The sequence below is a fragment of the Rhinolophus ferrumequinum genome, chromosome 7 (genome assembly GCF_004115265.2).
Source record: "Rhinolophus ferrumequinum isolate MPI-CBG mRhiFer1 chromosome 7, mRhiFer1_v1.p, whole genome shotgun sequence".
Lineage (NCBI taxonomy): Eukaryota > Metazoa > Chordata > Mammalia > Chiroptera > Rhinolophidae > Rhinolophus > Rhinolophus ferrumequinum.
The window spans coordinates 38,401,612-38,424,178 of record NC_046290.1 but is presented as its reverse complement, the minus strand read 5'-3'; the positions used below and the strand labels follow the sequence as shown (position 1 = coordinate 38,424,178).

General features: G+C 38.5%; 1 protein-coding gene across 2 annotated transcripts in view; it reads left to right on the top strand.

The window, feature by feature from the left end:
* PDE4D (phosphodiesterase 4D) overlaps positions 1-22,567 on the top strand; it is a 1,245,242-nt gene that overhangs the window by 5,308 nt on the left and 1,217,367 nt on the right. The gene's annotated exons all lie outside the window — the stretch shown is intronic.

Here is a 22,567-nt window from a genome sequence, read left to right as displayed (position 1 = left end):
TTTCCCTTATTCCAGTGGTGTTCTTGTCATTACTTCATGACCACCAGTTTCCAGGTCCTTGTGCTTTGGCAAAGGGGAAAGTACATGGAGAATTGCTCATATTCTTTTGGCCAGAGTTTGGTCACATGGCCCCACCTAGTTGAAGGAAGGCTAGGGCGTGTAGTCCTATTTGTGCTTGGGAGAAATAAAAAGTTGGTTTGGTGATTAACCAACCAACCTCTGCCATACCTTTTTTTCTTTTCTTTTTATCCCTTTTCTTTCCCTTCCCTTCCCTTTCTTTCTCTTCTCTAATATGTCTACGTAGAATCTAGGCCTTGTAACCACTAATTAAAAGTTAAATTTAAAAAATTATTATCTTTGCCTCTAGAAGAAATTAGGAATATAATTTTACTTTTAAATTCTTAATCCTACATGTTAGTAATTTTCCAAGGCTATTTATTATAATATAACTGAAAATTATGATTATAGAAATTACTATTTGTTTAATATTTATGTCCTATGGCAAAGAAAATGGTAATGCGATGTTTTTCTCTCTCTGCCTAGCCCTTTCTCTTCTACATCAGGTATTTGCATTCCTTTCTTTGTAGTTTTAGGAAAGGGTGGGAAGAAAATGAGAAAGTGGCAACAAAGGTAAAATGACTGATCAAAACTTATTTACTCCTCCCAATTCCTTGAGTATTTTATAAGCTTTGTAGTAAAAGCTGACTTATGTTGGGGAAAGCTACTGTGAACTGTTATGGAGAACTGTTTCTGCAATAGAGTTGAGCAAATGGTTGAACTAATGTTAGCTTGGTTAGCCTATATTTTCTAGAGGCTATTTCTCTCCACTCTGAACTTCTAGAGATTAGCAAAAATATTCATATCGCAAATAAAAAAGAACACAGATGCCTACTCATTAACCAAAAATATTTTTTTCAGGTCATTGCTGTTTAAAAAATTTCTCCACAAACTTTGAATTTCTTTTAATAAAATATCATAAACTGATTTTTGTTTTTCACTATGGATATATTAGGGTCAAATATTTTTGTTGGGTGATAAACCATTAGTAACCTCAGTTCTTTTAACAGCTAAATTACTTTCCTTCCATATAAGCCAAATTTACAATTAAGCTATTTAAGAAATAAAGACAACAAATAAAAATCTGTTTTAATTTTCATATCCTGACCTAAGAAATAAAAAGACTAACTCATTTGATATCCTCGTATTTATCTGTCTAAACTAGAAGTACCTAAACAAGAATTTTCCCATAACTCCATTTACTTGTTTATTTCCCTGACTCATTCCAAAAACAATTTTTTAAAAGATTTTTTATTAAAATATAGCTAACATACAATATTATGTTAGTTTAAGGTGTACACCATAGTTATTCAACATTTATACACCTAAAGAAGTGATCACCATGGTAAGTCCAGCGACCATCTGACCCTGAACATGATACTATGAACTATATTCCCTATGCTGGTCATTCCATCCCCATGACTTGTATGTTTTATGCCGGGAAAGTTGAACCTCATTTCCCTTCACCTCCCCCCTCTTTTAATTTTTCAATTACAGTTGACATTTAATGTTATTTTGTAGTAATTTCAGGTGTACAGCATAGTGGTTAGACATTCATATAATTTAGTAACTGACTAGTACCCTGACTAGTACCCACCTGGCACTATACATAGTTTTTAACATATTATTGACTATATTCCCTATACTTTACATCCCCATGACTATTTTGTAACTACCAATTTGTACTTCTTAATCCCGTCCCTTTTTTTACCTTGTCCCCCAAAACCCCCCAAAACAATTTTAAATGCAACACTGCAAAAAATAGAATCTCCTCAGTATAACATCCAACAATTTTTTTTTATTTTGGTGGAACTGAACAAAGATAATAGACACTTACAGTCTTTACCTGAAGCATTGAAAAACACTGATATGTCTCTATTATTAGATCGGGAAGATTATATTTACTTAGTAGAGATTTTACATATACCTTATCATATTTATGCTCTTTGAAATAAAGCATCTCACATATGGTTATAGGATAATGCCTTGGCATAGTGTAATAATATGTATTTGAAAAAGTGGTCGTATTTGGAGCCACACTGCTTGGATTCAGATTCCAGCTCTGCCACTTAGTAGCTCTGTCATTCTGGGCAAGTTTTTAAGTCTCCCTATACCTCAATTTCCTTATCTGGAAAATGGAATAATAATAGTACCTACCTGGTTGGGTTGTTCTGTGCAATAAATCAGTATACATAAAACACTTGGAATGATGGTTGACTCAAAATAAGTGCCTTATAAATGTCTTCCTATTATTATTGTCTGGTGTATTGATTATTTCATAAAATATATATTTTTGATAACTGAAGTTTATTCAGTCAGTTTCAAAACTTCTAGTAGCCAATATTCGTGGATCTCCTAAGTGGATTCTGTGTGTCTATAGAGGTTAAGTGGGATCTTTTGGTGATTCAGAGTCATTATTAACATTCAGAATCATCATTATGACCATCAAACATGGAACTCTGCTGTAAGTAAGTGAAGTTAAAATGATTTAGATGATATTAAGCAGTTTGTTTAGGGAGAGTATTTTACCCCTAAATGAGCTAGTCCAGACTGTTCTGCTGTTTCAGTCCCCTGGCTGTGTTCTGAAGGCTTTTGGCCTTCATACACTGGCCAGTGCGATCACCCCAGCTTTGAAATTCCTGTTTCTCTTTTGCTATAGATTGTAAGCAAGGAAATAGCTTATTTTTTTTTAAAAAAACTGTGTATAAAATGAGAGAATAGGCATTTACACAGGGTGTCAGTTCTCCCCTGAGAGTAAATAAGAACATGAGTACATTGTTTTCCTTTGAAGTGAGGGTTAAGTTTTTAGAACAGGGATTGGCAAAGTACTGCCTGTGGCCCAAATCTGTTTGTGTAAATAAAGTTTTATTGGGACACAACCACACTCCTTCGTTTATGTATTGTCTGCTGCTGCTGTCACATCACTAGGGCAGAGTTGTGTCATTGCCACAGAGACCATATGGACCCAAAGCCTAAAGTATTTACCATCTGATCTTTTAGAGAAAAAAATTTGCCAAAGCTTGTTCTAGGACAGTAAATTTGGGCAAAGTTGAAATAAATGAAATAAATGAGATGTAACTATGTTTTGCAGTCTCTGTTAACCTGCATATTCAATTACCTGTAGCACTGTGGCTCCTAAAAATATTTTGGATAAACAAGAATTTATTGTAGTAACTTATATTGGATTATGAAAAAACAGCCCATAATAGCACATTTAGAATATTAAGAGGAAGTGAAAATATGATTGTCAAGCAAAGTTATGTGGGAATCCTCACTTTACTGCTCTACTGTTATCAGTACATAGCATGATGTAAAATTATGTAGCTTTCTGTTGTGTTCTGTAGAATGTTCTAGAAATGTTACCAGTTAGTAGCTGGTTTTCTTGCACAATTATCCTCTTTTCTCACATAAAGCTATCTATTCCTTATCTTTCTTCTTACATATATCTCTGTTCTTTATCTTTCCTGTGAAAATATATATATATACTTAGTTTTCCAAAATTGTGTTATTCAGGAGCATAGCGTACAGAAAAGGACTTTGAATTTGGGTTTGAATTCTGATTTAGTCACATTACAGAAGAAAACCTCAGGGAAGTTACTTTGCCATCCCTAGCCTCAGTTTCCTTGCCTATAAAAGGGAGCCAAGAATCCTGGCTCCGCTTGCTACATGCTGTAGGCTGAATTTGTGTCCCCTGAAAATTCATATGTCGAAATCCTGATGCCTAATATGATGTTACTAAGAGGTGATTAGTAGGTCATGAGGACAGAGCCTTAATGAATAGGGTCAGTGCTTCATAAAAGAGACCCCACAGAACTCTTTAGTACCTTCTGCCACGTGAGGGTACAATGAGAAGTCTGCAACCTGGGAGAGGGCCCTCACCTGACTGTGCTAGCACCCTGACCTCTTGGACTTCCAGCCTCCAGAACTGTGGGAAATAAATTTCTGTTGTTTATAAGCCACCCAGTCTGTGGCATTTTGTTGTAGCAGCCCAAATAAACTAAGACACCACGCAAGGAGGAACAAATGAGAGTAAGCATAGAAGAGCCCTATGCAAGCTTCTATTATTATTTGTATCCTAAATAACGTCCTCAGTTTGGCCCACTTTCTTCTCATACAAAGATGTATATGTTTATGGAACAGAATACAAAAAGGATTCTGCATGAACTAAAATTGTTGTCTGGGCCGGGTATGAGGCTGTGAGCGTGAAGGAAGTTAGGTGAGAAAGCCTCTTCGAACAGCATATGTGTTTCTTGGGTGTCTGCTTCGTTATTCACTTCTCTAATGTGAGAGTTTACGCTTTTGTGCAGACCTCTGGGAAATATGCAAAGAAAAAAGAAAGAAGGAAAACCTTGGAAGGGGAAAAAGATAGTGCTTATGTCAGTACAAAAGTCTGAATAGAAGAAAATTATTGTTGGTTTATTTTAGCTACAGTTCTTTAAGTGAATTTGGTATGTGGGCAGGACGGCTGTTAATTTTTTCAGGATGAAAGAAGGAATAGTTTCCTTTAATAAAAATAGACTCTCAGTGGTGTGGCAATCAGAAGTCCCCTGTGATGAGGCTAGGGTAGAATTACTGAAGGATGAAGAGAACATATGTGGTTATATTTTGTTTTTATTGGAGCCCACAAGGAAAACCAACAGTCTACTGGGTGTAAGATATTTATACTTGTAAAAGATCACCCCACTTTTATAATTTAAGGAAATGCTAATAGATTGGCTTTGAATTGCAATTGCATTGAATATATTTCCTCATAATCTTGTTTTGAAATGATTTTAAAAACTCGAACCAGAAAATTAAGACCTTTTTTTTTTTTTACTGAGGTAGCGTATCCTTTTAATTTTTTTGACTTTTAGAGAAAATATTTTAAAATTGTGATCTTGAATTTGAATTTAGGGAGACCCCCAACCTCCACTTTTAATCTGTTGGTTATTTGGAGGGTAATTATCCAAGTTATATCCGTTAGCAATTATTGTGTAACAAACTAGTATAATTTTTTTTTCATATGTCTACTGGTTAGCCAGGGGAGTTCTGTTTATCTAAGTCAGATTCTGATTATTTTAACTGGCTTTACTCATGCATTGGTGGGTAGCTGTCAGTATGAGACATCTTTGACTGGGATAAGTCAGTACTTTTCCACATGTCTCTCATCCTTGCTCTCATCCCTCTGGCTGGTGAGTCCAGGCATGTTCTTATGGGACTGGCTGAGGTCCAAAAGTAGACAAGCTCAGTTGTATAGGAGGATATGTGGCAACAGACAAGCTCTATTTATGTCGTTTTCTAATATCCCGCTGGCCAAAGCAAGTCCTGGTGGAACCCAGGGTCCGAGTGAAGGAATACAAAGTTATCGGTCAAAGGGTGTAGATCTAGAGAGGGTATGGATTGGGACCTCAATCTACCAGATGTCATTTCACTTTTTCCCTCCATTTTAGCAGCCTCCATTTGGCAGTTTTACTGTTCATTAGCACTTCTACGGACTGGTCGGAAAAATAAACAAACACCAAATTTCTACATAGTTACTTTTTAACATTTGTTTTTAAAGCTTGGTGAGGGAGTAGCTTGTCATTAAAGACTAAAATAAAATTTTTATTTTATTTATTTACTTACACACCATCTCACTCTCTCTCTTTTTTTTTTTTTTTTTTTTTTTTTTTTTTTTTTTTTTTTTTACCAAATTAAGCATCACCCATTCTTGTATAATGAACTTGGTTCTTTTACATTTCTATCCATTTCCATCCCTGAGGGCTATTCTGTCTCCAGCTAATTTTTGTATTTTTGGGCCAATATTCTAGTAGCATTTGGAAGACTTTGGTGGGTGAGTCTGTGCATTTTTAGTCTTACTTTCATATGTTCTTGCTTCCCTCTCTCAAATTCTAGTTTGCATTTCTTACTGTCTACTCTACAAGTCCTAGAGAAACATGAAACTGAACATGTTTCAAAGAGTACTCATTACTCACACTTTGTGCATCCAAACATATCTTTAATTAACAAATATTTGTCGACTGGCTTCAATTGTATTTCAGGCATTAGTAACATAGTAGTGTACAATATAGACCAAATATATTGTACAATGTATATCGTAAGCTTCTGGAGCTTACAATCTAATGGGGCTTGACAGACAGTAAACAAATCCGTGAATAGCTCATTTACTATTTGGTAGTGAAAAGTGTTATGAAGAAAATAAAGCAAGATGAGCAGTAAGACAGTGATGGAGGAGTGAGTGGGCGTTCAGAGAAAGCCTCTGAAGTGAGAGAGTGAGCCATGAAGGATGCTGCAAACAGAGGAAGAGCCGGTGCAACGGCTGTCTGAATAATCAGTATGGCAGAAACATACATCCAGTGGGAAGGGTGGTAGGGAATGTGGTGTAGAGACAAGCACGGGCCAGATCATGTAGGGCCTTTGAAGAGCACTGTCAGCTCTTTGCATTTATTCTAAGTGGGATGGGAATTCATTGGTGGATTCAGGGCAGAGAAGAGACATGATCTGGTTTAAAGGGTAGAAGCTGGGAGGCTAGGATAGTCATGTTGGAGAGAGAGGCTTAGGGGATGCCTTAGCAGAGCAGCAGTGGAGGCTGTGAGAGGATGGCAGACTCTGGAGCTCTCCACAATGTGTTTCATTTAAATAAACCAAGTTTAGATGCTGAGATGAGCTCTGCAAAGTTGAGCATATGCAGAAGTGTTTCCCAAAGTAGATCCAGCATACGTCCAGTGATGTCTGAGTTAATTTTAGGTGCTAAGTCATATGAATGGACCTTTTACATTTTAATAATCACATATGAATTCAATGTGTATTAGGCAAGATATAAAACTTGTATATAAAACCCAGGATTCTGTAGTTATTGCTTGAAGTGAGGATAAAGTATTGAGTATACTACAGAGTTGAATGCAGATACAGCAAAAATTGTGAGGGTTGTATCTGAATGATTAGATTTAAGGCATGGTGATAGGATTATTTATAAGATTTATTTCTGAGGGATAAGTGAATGATGACTCTACTTTTAGGGTAGTGTGTAATCATAATTACGTATTACCACTTATTTATTATCTGCTGAATATGAGGCTCTGTACTAGGCACTTTGTAGATGATATTTTACCCAAGTTTCATGGCAGTCTGTGGTATAGGTGGTAAAATTTGATATTCCTATTTAACAGATGAGGAAAGTGAAGTTCATAGGTAATAAATAGTTTGTTCTAGGAAGTCACTGAGTTTTCAGCCATTACAAGATTATAAATGTAATGTATAGTTCTGATAAATTCTCTGCAAACAGGGACGTAGTTATTTGGTACACTTATGTATCAGAATAGTTTCTGATGTATTCTAGACATTTAATCAATACTTGCTGAATGAATGAAAGAAAAAAGAATGGGTCTTTTATTTAGGTTCAACTCAAGAGTGGTGAATATTCATGTTTCTCACAATAGTATGAGTTTTAGGAAGTAATCACCTGGAGTTTTAATGGAAAGGCCATATTTGGGCACCATGAAGTGACTTACTGTGCCCCCTAAATGCAGGTTTTCTCATTGTCCCAACATTGGCCTTTTGTTTTTTCCTATCCTCCCTTAAGAATCTCATCCACTCTTCTGGCTATAACTAAGTATGCAACTCCAAAATCTCAGACTTTGGTCCTAAACTCCAGTCATAGAACAAATAAACCCACTTACAAACTTGGAGCCACTTTTAGAGCAACATAACCTTTAGGAAGTCAGTTTACCTCCTTTGAGACACAGTCTTTGTCAGTAAGAGGGAGAGATAGAAGCTAGATCTGAGCCCTAATCTGACTGAAACATATGTGTACCAGAAGGAATAGGACAAGATACTTAGGGAGAACAACATTAGGGGAAAAATGACTTGAAAGGCAAATGAAATTCAATTTCCATTCCTCTTGGGCATCCTTGTTTTGCTTTTTACCTAGAACTTTCTCAGTAAGGAGTTAAATACAGTCTTGTGCTGCGTAACAACCGTTTGGTAAACAATGGGCCGCATATAATGGTATAACCACGGTCCCATAAGATTATAATGGAGCTGAAAAATTCCTACCGCCTAGTGATGTGGCAGCCATCATGACAGCATAGTGCAATGCATCATTCACAAGTTTGTGTGATGCTGGTGTAAACAAATCTACTGAGCTGTCAGTCGTATAAAAGTAGAGCACGTGCAGTTACAGTAGTAGGCTATACCATCTAGGTTTGTGTAAGTGCACTCTGTGATGTTTACAGAACTAAATCACCTAATGACTCATTTCTAAGAATGTATGCTTGTCGTTAAATGGCACATGACTGTAGTCCTTTTAGGTAAGTTTTCTTAAAAAGCCTGAGTTGTTTTCCTTAAAAAAATTAGAAGGCACAGCTTTGAAAGCGGTCATTCAAGCACTGAGACTCCTGGGTGCAGCTCTGTCTGACATGCTGAGGGAACCCTGCCTCCTCACTTCCCACTGGACACACTCTATATCTGCTGGGAGCCACCAGATCGAGGGCAGCCAGCACTGGGCAGAGCATGCTGGGAGGTCTCTGTGCAACAGGGCCGGTGGACTGAAATGACTAGACAAATGGGCTCCTGGCAAGGGACAGGAGCTTCCGAAAGGAACACTGTTAGAGGGTAAGGCAAGCTCAGGGAAGATGTGACGGGTGTAGAAGGACCGTTCCTTTTTGCCTTTCCTCTGGGAGGTGGGAGCTGTGTAGAGGGAGGAGCATGCCCAAATGACAATAAGAACTTCACGTGTTTAGTACTCACTGCCAGACTACACCTTCTCCTTGTCCCTTCATAGCTCTGCCTCATATCCCTGATCAGCCCAGGCAGCACACATTTTTTTTGAATTGTGAAATACATAATTTTTGCAAAATTATGTAAGAGGAAGTAGGAGTATAAGGATGGAAACCACATTATTATCAACCTCTGCAAAGTCATAATCTCCTGGGTAAAAGACACATGAATAAAATGTCCAATTCAAGTCTGAATGGAGGTAAGCTATATACAGAGGTAAACACCTGCTTTGAGAGGGCAGGGTAAGGTAAACAAATTCCAATGGGGTGAATTCGGGAAGCCATTTTGAAAGAAATCGGATTCAAATTAGGCTTTGAGAGAAGGATATGACTTTGCTATTTATCTTTAGGAAAATAGGGAGTTCTAGTCTAGGCAATGGAAACAGCCTCTTCAAAGAAAGAGGGAAACGCTGGGGCTAGGATAGGATGGGGGTCGGGTCAAGGGGCATTGCCAACTGAACGATGCAGAGGGAATTTGTGCGTGTTGTTGGGAAGGGGTGCTGGGAGACTGGAATAGAAGTGCGGGGAGGGTATGGATTACTGTGCCTGCCAGCTGAGTTCTTTGAACTTTATTGGGTCCGCATGTTGAGCCTTTCACACTTTGGTGAGGGGACTTGTAGAGTGGAGTGAAAGGAGAGGGCCATGGTCAGCTGCAGCCAGGAAACTAGTTAGTTTTTCTTAAAGTTTTTTATTTTGAAATAACTTAAATTTAGAGGAAAGTTCAAGAATAGTCGAAGAGCTTTGGCATATCCTTCAATTGGATTTACCAGTTGTTAACGTTTTGCCACATTTGCTTTTATCATTCTCTCATTCTCTAACATATACATATTACTAAGAATTTTTTTCTAAACCATTTGAGAATAAATTGTAGATGTCATGCCTCTTTACCCCTAAATGTTTCGGTGTGTGTTTCCTAAAACAAGCTTTTATTTATGTAACTTTGAAACAGTTATTGAAATCGGGATACTTAAGATTGATACACAACTGTTATTTGATCTATACACTTTATTCAAATTTTACCAATTGTCAATATATAGGAGGTTCTTTGTTTTTTTTTTTTTTTTGTGTGTGTGTGTGTTTTTTAACGTACTGGTAGGTGTCAGTGAAACAGTCTGGAACTGAAGCACTGGCAGTGGGAATAAGAGGTGGATGCAATAGGATTTGGCAACAGTGGGTTTTGAGAGTGAGAGAGCAAATAAAGCTGATGATGAAGGCAGTAGTTTATAGGTTGATGTCATTTACCAACAAGGAATTCAGGAAAGAGATTTAAAGTGCAAGAGTGAGTGTATGTTCTGAGTGTTTGATTTAATAATGATAATTGGATTTCTACAGTGCATTAAAAAGCAGAAAGGCGATATAATGAGAGACAGCTTAGTATAGTGGTCAGTAGTATCCATTTTGGTGGTATATTGCCTAGGTCAGAAACAGGCATTGTCATTTATTAGCTGTATGACCTGAGAGAGTCACCTAAGCTAGCTCTGCCTCAGTTTTCTCATCTGTGAAATGGGAATAACAATACTACTGGCTCATAGGGTCCTTGTGAGGATTAATTAAGTTATTATTTTTAAAAGGCTATATCAGAAGCCTGCCTGACACATAGTGCCATACATCTTGAATCAATATAAATAAATTGGACTTTCAATCCTTGTTATGGAAACCCAAGTTTGTGTGCCCAGTGCTTCGAAAGGCTAAAACTCAAAATGTCAGAATTTGCAATAAGGAAAAATTTATTGATCAAGAAGCCACCGATCAAGAAAATGGGAGACCTAATGGTGCCTCACATCGTCTTGCCCACTGGGCTAGTTTAAGGTTTTTTAAAGGGTTAGGGAGAATAAGTATGCAGAAAAGCTGGTGGGGCAAGTTTTAATTGGAGGACCTTGGAACTTAGCTGGTTATGGTAAAGGGGCATCAACACCAGATCTTCCTGAACAACGGACCTTTGGCTTCTGAAAGGGTTTGGTGTTTAAGTTCTGGTTATGTCCTGGTCCTGTCTCTCTCTCTCTCTCTCTCTGCATGTAATGGGGGGAGAGACTTTGTTTCTGGGTGTAGCTGGAGGCCAGCTTTCTCTCCTTTGCATATGCCCCAGCTGTATGACTTGCGATATTTGTTGTCTCTGAAGAGCTGCTCAGTATCTTGTTAAACAGGATAGGACCATTTTGAGCTGGTTCTGTGGTTACACCATTATATTATTGAATCCTCACTCGCAAATCTGTAAAGTAACTACTACTGTTATTACCAACTGGAACTCATGTTACATGGTTCACCCAAGCCAAACAACTGTTGATATAAAATACATTTTGTACCACATACCAGACTCTCTTCAGGCTCTCTACACGAGAACACCTGATAGGCTGTAGAATTGGCCTAGTGAGACCGTGTTGGGATAAGGGCTGAAGGTTTAGAGATGAAAGTCCTCTACACAGAGGTGAGTGTTGAAGACGTGAGATGTATGCTAAAGAGAGAGTCTATAGAAGAAAAGACTGAATGTTGGATCTGGTGGATGAGACTGGGTAGGAACAGTCAGAGAAGTCAGAGAGAGACAGCAGGAGGGTGTGGAGTAAAGGAAAGGAAGAGCTATGAGAATTTAAGGAAGACTTGCCCTTTCTTTGGGAGTCAAAGTAGGACAAATTTAGAGCAGAGACCTGAATAGTAATGAGTGGGTTCCCTGTGACCTTAGTGAGAATGGTTGCATTGATGTGTGAAGGCAGAAGCCTGCGTGCAGGGGCTTAAGAAGAGAATGGAAAGAGGAAATATATTTCATGAAAGTAGATTATGCTTTCAAAATTTTTGCAATACATAAAAAGAATAAAATCTTACATTTTGACAACATGGTTGGACCTAGAGGGTATTAATGCTAAGTGAAATAAGGCAGACTGAGAAAGACAAATACCATATGATCTCACCTATATGTGTAATCTAAACAACAAAATAAATGAACAACAAAACAGAAACAGGCTCATTGATCCGGAGAACAAATTGATAGTTGCGGGGTGGGGGGAGATGGAAGGGGGCTGGGTAAAAAAGGTGAAGGAATAAGATGTACAAATTGTTAGTTACAAAATAGTCACAAGGATGTAAAGGACAGCATAGAGAATATAATCAGTAATACTGCAACAATAGGACTATGTATAGTGCCAGGTGGGTACTAAACTAATTGGGATCAATGCATAAATTATATAAATGTCTAATTGCTATGCTGTACATCTAAAACTAATATAAAATAATATTGAGTGTCAACTGTAACTGAAAAAAAAATAATTAAAAAGGGATATTTGGCAATACAAGGAGGGAGAACTTTGGGAAACGCAGGATCAAGAAATAATCTTTCCCCAAAAGAGGCATTGTTGTCTTTGTCATCTATGAGGGGAAAGGGAAAAGCTGAAGATGCTACATGTTTCTGTAATGACAGAAAAGTCAAATAAAAGACCTTTCTTTCTTTTTTTTTTATGTTAAAGATTGAAAATCCTGAAGTCTTGAGTTTTCTCTTTAAAATATTTACAATTCCATTATGGACCTGTATTTGTTTCAATTTAAGTATTAATGTGTTTATTATTGAATAAAATAGATTAAGTTATTAGCTACAAAGTATATGCCATGTTTTTCCATGACTAGGCCCTACACTGGGGATGGGAATAGGGATGAGGCTGTATATCCTTGTTTAAGAAGCCTGGGATAAAAACAAAAAGAAAAACCAGAACTAACTGTAGGGCACAATGAAGGGGTAGGGTAAATTGAACAAAAGGCAAAGAGTCGGAAAAATGTGAAGTGGTAGCTAGAGAGGGGGATATCAGCATGTCTGATCTTGAAGATAAGACAACTGTAAGTGATGATGGGGCCGAAAGTGTGATAAACAACCCTTGGTTGAGACGAAGAGATTAGGCTGCCTTGGGTGATTTCCATCTTGTTGAGTTGCTCCTGACTTAGAAACAGAATACAAAATTTCACTCTTATGGTGCACAGAAGAAAAATTCATGTTTGTAAAGCTTTTGTAAAATGTTAAGCCAGACCTTTATTTTTAAACATTGTCATAAAGTCAGAGAGAGATTAATAGAGCTAATTCAGATCCCTTTAGGGAGCATTTGGTATCTGCCTCTTGCCTTATATGCTCTATTAAGTGGAAAAGAGAAGACCTATATAACTGAAATATAAATTTTGATACTAATTTTTGAATGAATGCATTTTTCAGTTCATTGATAGGAGACATCTTATTTACTTTTTCTGGGAGAATCTGTCTTGAACAACACGCAGATAATTTGTGGAATTAGTGGCTGTTTCAGGAGGGTCAGTAAGGGGTCCTTTGTGCCCATTTTGTGCCTATGATTTAAAATAAGGTTGCAGGCAAATACTTCCAGTCAAACTAGTAGATGGACATTGGCAATGGCGGATAACACAGCAAAAGAAGTGATCTGGTGCCTAGAGTTTTGAAATAGTTAATTATAATGTCTCATGTTGATAACTTTCATTGATACATAACTTCAATACTTTCCAAATCCTTGTAAGCTTGAAAATCATATGAGTAATAAATGTTTATAGTAGAAAGCAGTTAAGTAACATGAACAGAAGTCTTGGACTTTCCCGAAGTGACCAATGGGAATATGTCTGTGCACGTTCTGCCAAACTTGGTTTCAAGCTATTTCATGACAAATTTATGCTGGCACAAAGGGCATATCTTCTGTCTTACGATTTTTGGAAGTCATGATTTATGGAAGGTGAGCATTAAGCCTCACTTTTAAACCACTTAGGAAAGTTATCTAAAGCTTAGTGAAAAGAACAATAAAGTAAGATAAATGAGATGTCAGTTACACATTCAGGAAGTAAGTGGGTTCATTTTCCACATTTGGGTCTGGTCTTTTTATCTTTAACGGGCACTGCTCTATTCCCTCCAAAGCCGTATCAGCATGGTGGGTGGGAACTGGGAGCCCACAATAAGCACTGACTTGCTCCCTTGTGTCATGTGGAGGTTTGCAGCTGTCAAGATCAGAGGCTCTCTTGTCAAGGCTCCACCCCCAAGATCTGTGGGAACATCCCTGGAGACAGACAGCCGTTGCTCCCAGGAGTAGGGGCAATCAATGCATATATTACTTTACTTAGCTGGGTACTGCTGAGCCATAGAACTGTTCCAGAGGAGTAAAGCTCATTTTACCTCCTCTGCTCTATCAACAACAGACCTCTCTGTGGTTTTGCCGGTGATGATAACAGCCAGGCTGATGACTGAAGTCCCGTGGTCACCCTTTCCGCTGACAAGGAGTCATTTCTATTTGATCGCAAATCTCAAATTTCAGTTATAAACTTAGGCTTATTTCTGATATAGTAGGCTATTTGTAGAATACAACATTGATTGATTAGTATAATTTTCTCCCTTCGATAGTCTGGATGAATCAAAGATGAAGCTAGCAGCATTTCTTATCCTTTGAAAACATTCATTGTATTTCACAAATAGAAAAATTGCATGGTTTCTTGGAGATGTTGATGTGTTCTCCTAGAAGCATTGGGCCTCCATTCATTGTGAATCATTAATTGAACAAAAAGCTCACAGATCACAGTACATATGAGATGGGGAGGAGGCGGGAGAGAAGGGAAAGAAGTGAGTTAAAATTTCATTGAAAGGAACACTTTTATCATTGGATTAGAAACTCAAGTCCATCAATAAAAAATGGATTATTCTAAAGTGTCTATAAACTTGCTGCATGTGTGTCCTTTTATTTCTGAATAAAGCTCAAATTGTTTCTCACAAAAGGGAATGAACACAGAAACCTTCCAGGATGTGTTGGAATTGGCAGTGGGTTGGAGCTTGGCCATGGCAGCAAAGGACAGCTGTTGGTTGTGGCGCCTCGTGCCAGGGTGCTGGGCAGAACATCTTTAGTTCTCTCTGGGAAGATTCCAGTGTGGGAGCAGGCTGGGAAAAACAGAGCACGAGGGCGTGGCGGCATCCTGGTCGGACAGCATCCCAATCTGTGTTACTCTAGTTGAGCTTCTCCAGGGGTTAGAATGTTTTGCTTTCATAGTCGTCTGGATTGTTTACTAAGGGTAGAATTGTCCTGGCCTCACCCCCGACCTGCTGATTTAGTCTCTGTGCGGTGCTGCTTGGGAATCTGTATGTTAGAGAAGCTCTCAGGGTAATTATAATGTGTGGTCATGTTTAAATTATGGTAGACAGTGGGACAAACTGACTGGAAGCATTGTTGGAAGAAAGTGTGTGTGTGCGTGTGTGTGTGTGTGTGTGGTGTGTGTGTATGTGTGTTGCCACAGCTGTGAGATGAAATCAGGCTCCTGGAATTTGCCAAGAAGCAGCAAGGGAGACACGTTAACCAGGTGCCAAGGACGTGGCCTTAGGCCTTACCAGAAACTCCCTCCTTTAGGGTGTGAGCTTCTGGAAAACACTGACTGGTCCTGATTAAATCCTACACTCAGGCCCAGTGCAGGGTTGGCTCCAGAAAAGGCCATCATAATATTTTCTTTTAAAGGTCTGTTTATTATCTAGTTTTGATTGTCTACCTTATACAAGAATCCTAGTATCTAACTTTCTTAGTATGTTTTCAGATGTCCAACACTTCTCTGATTTTTTAAGTTTCCCTTTTATTTTCTATTGCATTTAATAGAATGCCAATCTATGATTTAACAGATTGAATCTCCTTTGCAGATAAACAACAGACGCTGGAACTGTTAATACATATGATGCTTCCTATTATATATACATGTTGTACATGATAAGAATGAAGCTTTTTCTATTTCATGGGTGCACCCAGAATAAACACTCTCTCATGAGGGGGAAAAAGGAGCCTGAAGGGGAAGAAAAAAGCAATGGACGGCAATGGATGCCTATTATTTATGGAACTCAGTGTTACTGAGAGATCTTTATAAGGGAAGCCACGACCTGTGGTTTAGTGTGGAGGGCATGACTTTATATCCCAGTTTGCAGGATGGTCCTGGCTTCACCAGTTGAACTGGTATCCCATTTGGTTTTGGTCTCTTATATTCAGCAGTGTCCTGGTTTGTATAATAAGTTATGCAGTAGCTGTGAGTATAGGAGAAAGAGAAAAAAATGTTTCTCGGGATTTGTGAATAGCACTCAGTCTGTGATTTATCTCATTCCAGAACCACCACTTATGTTTGTGGGCCCTACAAGAGGCCCTCGTGTCCTAAGACCTTTCTCTTCTTGTCCTGGACCTATCATGCAACTGGAGAAGCCTTATGGGAACGTATGTAGACAAGCCAGTCTGCTCACTCAAGTTTTATTCACATCCATAGCCCAATAGCTAGCTGCCCATGGTCATCCCTCAGTCCTAGGGGCCTGCCCTTGGGAGGGTGAAGACCCACACAGGAACCAGAGGCTGGCTTTGGACCATTTGGGGCAGGGAATTATAGGGACATGGGTACCTGGGGAATGGTGCCCAGGTGGGTATGTCCTCCCACCTTGCAGACTCCTAGCCCCATGGGGAGGCGTGTTTAGAGGAGGACAAGAGAGGAGTGCCCTGAACCACGAGCCCCACATTAGTGTTACCTGTCTGTCCTGCCTCTGCTTGTCAGTGATCCTGCTTCTGACATATCGTTGAACATCCCAGGAAAGCAGACTCACTCTGTACTTCTGAAGTGTTTGGGATAAGAACACGTCGGACGTTCATACTACTTGGTCACGTGACTGAGGGCCAGGGATATCCTGCATCTGGCCTGATAGAAATCCTTTGTCTTACCTTCAAGCTGGCTTCTCCTTAAGTGACATATATTTATGATAACTCCATTTTTCAGGTTGAAACAAAAACTTAGATTATACGGTTTATTGTTTTGAAAGTCACCCAAAGGGAAGGCACCTCTCTCCTCAGTATGTTTCATCAATGGAAATTTGGTGACTATTTTCTTTGTTTGTTGGTATGTTTGACCAGGCCTGTAAATGTGAAATAGGAAAACTGTTTGCTCAGCCATTCCCATTGTAGTTTTGTTTATCTGAGGATCAGTCAAATGGAAAGACTTTCATTTCTTGTTTGATTACAGAATCAAATCTTTTACAATTTTAGATACTTCTGCATCTATTTGTGGAACTCCTTGAGTAATTAATTATTAAAGTCAATGAACACTTTCTCCTTTTTCTCCTTATCTCATAAGGACTGAACAAACTCTCCGGGCAGTATTTTCCTGGACTAGGAGTACTTTCCTGTTTTGTGGGTTTTTGGGTACCGTGTACAAAGGGTCACTGAACATAGCACAGAGACTGTGCACCACACAATCCTGGAGGTAAATTTCATAAAGCATATAAATGGGATTGTGAAAAGTGGCAGCCCTGCTTATGCAGTTGGGTCAGGAATTCCTCGTGGCTATGAACTCCACAACAGGCATGGGTTTTCTCCTTTTTCTCTCACTCATCATAAACACATGGAGAAGATGAGTGTTTGCAGAGAGGAGGTGAAAATCATTTATTTTCTACACTTGTCTTCATTTTTTTTGAAGGAACTCATTCTCCTTTTAGTAGCGATGTAGGTGTAGGAAAATAGAAGCCACTAAGGATGTACAGAAGGATTTTCATATAATCAATAATTTTGGCCAATAATTGCAGCAAAAATATGTTTTCAAACTCCTGCTCTGTCCTGGTGGTTGTGTCCGTTAGCTTTGCTGGGGTTTGAGCAGCTATGGCTTTTTCAATCTAATAGGTGGTTCAGTATGTGATTTCTCTGGAAATAGTGTAAAGCATACTTTACATTTAATAGTGTAATAACATTAAGTGCAAAGTATGCTTTAGTGTCATAACATATGAAAATGTGTTACTGCCCATTGATAGCCAGTAACACTTGTACCAAGTCACACTGCTTTGGGTAGTAGAAATTATCCAGTGGAAAAGTGCTCTTTGTATCCAAGCTTTGAAGAAACTAGTCTACCTCTATTTGATCATAACTAGGGACTCAACTGAGCAGGATTTATGATTCAGATTTTCGCTTGTTACATTTTTGGTTTTCAGTGGTGGTAGAATGAGGATGGGGCACATTTGGATTGCAGAATAAGTACCAGATGGGTCTGGGGAGCAGTGTATGAGCTTACTCATGAGCTTTGTGTGCTGCTCATTACCACTTCTCTTCTTTGATTATCTGGAAACTTCCATTTTTAATAATTTAATTCATCCCTTATCAACTCCAGCCTCCTGTGGCAGTCTGAAAACCAGGCTTGATAAAATCCAGATATGTTGTAATTCTCTTTTATCAACCTAAGAGAGAAATTCTCAAAGACTGCTGATTTCTGTTTCTTGAAAAGCATTCACTGTGGGACTTCTGATGTATAATGAAGCCCAGGGAGGGGTTGCAAATAGAATTTAAGCAAGCAAGCATGACATACATTCTTAACTATTTTCCAAAAAAGAAAATAGTAGAAGAGAGGTAATTTGAAAATAGAAACTACCAAATAGCGATGGATGGCTCATAGCCCTAGTAGTTCTCACAAGTGCTTACTGGAGAGTCTGACATGTTAGATGCTCAACAAAGTGTTTGTTAACTGAATGAATGAATGGATCTGATCTTGTCCTGAGAAATTCCAAAGTGGAGAGAACACCTGGCACGAATACTCACATCAACCACAATGCTGAGCACTGTTGCGTTGCGTGCTCTTCCACACATTCACAGTACTGTTTGATGTAGTCTTTGCTGAAACAAATCCCATTTTATAGATGACACCAAGGCTCAAAGAATTGAACAACTTCCTCATGGCCACTAAGCACTGCAATTAAAATGTGTGCCTTCTGACTCCAAGTCTAGGGTTCTAGGACTTCAAAGATTACCTGGCTTTTTGAAGTCATGGGCGAGAGCAATGCAAACAAGCATCTGGAAATACTGAAGCAGAATCGCTGTTCATCCTTTATATGGAGAATAAATCTAACTCTTGAGGACCTTGATCACTGATAAAAATAAGACTTAAAAGATAAAGGCACATAGAACCTAAAAAAAAAATCTTTCAAAAGGCCCAAGTTCTGGGCATTGGAAAAAATGAGGGAGCAGAGAAGGAAGGGAATGTGTCTCAGTTCTTCCAAGCTATTTCTTTTGCTCTTCAAATCAAGTCTTCTGTCTCTTACTCAAAATTTCAGAGTAAGCTCATCTGAGACTTTGGAAAAGTATTAGAAGTCAGGAGGGAAAAGGCCTTATAACTCATCCATTTGCATCCTTGTGTTACTTTGTAATGTTAGTAAGCCTTTTTCATTTCACATAGATTCTGTCTCTTCAACTGTGCTGCAAACCTGTTAGGACAAGTTTCTTTTTTCTCTTATCTCTTTCTTGTATACTATCCATATGCAGAAGCCCCTCAGCGGGACTGGCAGTTGCCTGCATGATATATTCGAGATGTTCCAAGAAGCTTCTTTGCCCCCAATAGCCGGATCCTATGTTTGCAAATATATACATCTCCTATTGGAGTCATTCCTGCATATTAAGGAATGTCGTGTTCTCAAGGCCCTGTTCATTAAGTAACAATGGCTTATTCAGCTGACACTCATTAACCCATTGGTACAAGGTGGGTCGTTTATTCTGTTAGTTGACCACGACCAGATAAAACCCGGAAAAGATGAGAAAAAAGTTGACTGGTGGTAGAAAGGGGAAAATACTGGAAGAGAATATTTTCTTGGCAAAGTGGATCTTCTTTTGTTCCCATGGAAACAACTCAGGCATGTCGGGGTGAGGTGTTACAGAAGGGAGAACAAGAGAGAAAGTCACCATTAAATTTGGCTTCTTGCCTTGAATTAGCCTTGGCCCATGATACTTTGTAGACTGAGAGTCAGGAAGGAGAAACTGAGACAGAAACTTTGCTCTCTGCCTGGTCACTACTTAACAGCTCGCAAAGCTTTGCTTTCTGCTAGCTTGTTCTTAAGCAGCATGTATGTTGTATCTAGCATTTCCTTGCTGAAGGAAATGCATCCTCTAGCTGAGCTGAAGTAATTTTAGCACTTAGGTTGGTTATTTTCACTATATATTACAACCAGTACTATCCAGTCTGGCTGCCTGGAATACGAGATGACAGCTAATTAGATTTTCTGGCTAACCCAGATTAGAAATATCATATCAAAAGTAGTAACACCCTTTGCCCTTGTGCAAGAGGGACTCTTGCCCCAAGTCCCTTGCTTTAAAGGGCCCCACTCTGGCCTTCCTTCAGCTGTGCCACATCCCCTGAGGAGAGGATTCTGTAGGGCCAAGGGGATTGTTGTCCATCCAAAGCAGCCTCACCCTCGCTTCTAAATCACTCAGGACCTTATCTCCTGCCTACATGATCCCCAAATTACTTCCAGAGCCTGTATGGGTCTCTTTTGGGGTCAAATAGCCCCAGGGTGAGCACTGCTGGGACCAGAGTGTGGAGCTGGGTGTGGATCCTGAATGTGCAGGCTGAGTGTCTTCCTGAGTGTGTGCAGGGCTCCTCACGTTGCAGAACAGAGCTAAAGTTGGGAAAGAGAAGGGGCGTGGGGTTACTGGTTGGGGGCCTTTGGCTCCACAGATTTTATGGATAGGCTGGAATTTCAAACTCTGTAGTGGGAGACCACTTAAAACTGTCAACTCATCTGGACTGTGAAGCACACTGCTGTGAGAAACTAGGCTTTAAATTGACCACTAAGGTCCTTGCATGGCTTCCTGGTCTGCATGTGGAGCAACAGTGGTTTACTGTACTGTGGACATTAATGATGTAAGAACTACCATGTTTCCCCGAAAATAAGACCTAGCTGGACCATCAGCTCTAATGCGTCTTTTGGAGCAAACACTAATATAAGACCCGGTCTTAATATAATATAAGACCGGGTCTTATATAATATAGTATAATATAATATAATATAATATAGTATAGTATAATATAATATAATATAATATAATATAATATAATATAATATAATATAATATAATATAATATAATATAATACCTGGTCTTATATAACATAAGACCGGGTCTTATGTTATATAATATAATGTAGTATAATATAAGACCCGGTCTTATTGTACTATAAGACCGGGTCTTATATTAATTTTTAACATGAGCTCCAAAAGACACATTAGAGCTGATGGTCTGGCTAGGTCTTATTTTTGGGGAAACACAGTAGGAATAGCTGTTCTCTAGAGGTATTCCTAGGGAGCTGCTATGGGTGGTGGTGGTGATCGCTGTTATTATTTCATGGACAATGAAATTTTTAATTTTCTTGTAAATTTATTTTTATTCTTGAATACTGAACTGTAAAGGTGTGTGTATGTGTTCTAGCAACTTAAAGAATCTAGTTATTGAGTTCTGGTTACTAAAAGTTTTACTTGCACCTTGTTCAGAGTCTTAAACTTATGTGGGCATATTTTTATCCTTTTTCCTATCTCCATTATAATGTATGGTCTTCGAGATCAGGAAGATGGTTCGTATGTCACTTTAAAATATAACATTTCTTTCTTTGTCTCTTTCCTCCCGCTTTTCCCTCTGAGTTATATTTATGACTATCATCTCCCAGGCCTGGTGTTAGAATTTCTCTTGTACTTATTTTTTAATGGATAACACATGATTGTTTAACATGTCATCATCTAGTGTTTAGTAAATTCATAATAGAAAATAAATTTTTTCCCTTATAAATATTTAGAGATTTAAAGTTATTTCAATATCCAAATATTTCACCTATTTCTTTATTTCTGGAGAGAAACAAATAGTTTATCACCATAGAAAAAAGTGTATGAGAAAAATTTCAAATTTTATACATAGAGTTGTGTACTATTATTTAAACCTCTTCTTTAGTTCTCTTAACTATACAGACCTTTGTGTGTATCATCTCTTAGTGTAAGTACTTTGCCCTGCTCCCCACTCATACTCCCATGTCTCTAGATTTTTGCCACTCTCTCCTTATTATTCTCTCTTTCTTTCTTCCTCTTTCTGTCCCCCTACTCTGCTCCTTCCACACACCTTTCTCTACCGGCTTCTTTCTTGTTTTACACTATCTCAGATATGTACCCTTTGTCTGGGTTTATACCCACCAGGAGAAGGGCCAACCATCTTTTAATGAAGCAAATGGCATCCCGGTGTGAGCTCCTAAATCAAAGAGCTAGAGAATCATTTGGTTTCAGGGTTGTCAGAACCTTTGAGATTGATCATCTAGCAGGGTTCTCCTTGTTTTGTGCCTGAGAAGACAAGTCCTGTGAATTATATAAATGTCCCAAGGCTACACAATGATCAGGCTCTATATCTCCTATTTCCCAGTTCAGTCCATTTCTTGAAAATAGCATCTCAATATATATTTAAGTAAATACAAATAAGCCATCATAAGTTATAGACTTATTTATGTGTCCTCCTGTGTTACCAAGGAAGGGAAAAAACAAGGGGACGGGCATGAACACAAAAGAACATAGGAGATGCCTTTATAAGTTGTTTCCTCAAAAGATCACTAAAAGATAGTTTAGAAATTGCCAGTAAGAACTATACACAAATAATCTGAGACAAGTTACCGCAGAGACGAGTGTATTTAAGTTAGAGGGTAGAAGAAGTACATTTGTTAGCATATGCAGAGAAAGAGGAGCTTTATATCTTACAAGTGGAAAATAAAGGAGTCGATCCTTTTCCTATTTTGTGGCAAAATGTACAGCAATCCTATTTTAACACATAAATTAAAATTAGTATACTGTAATTTACTCGTGTTAATATAAATTTAAAACTTCAGGCTAGACCAGCTGTAATCATATTCCCAAAGATCTCCATTTTATCATTATTTACAGCTAACAAGACATTTATGATCTCTTTTTGGTTGTCTCTGGTGGAACATTGTTGGCAAAGCTTTCCTG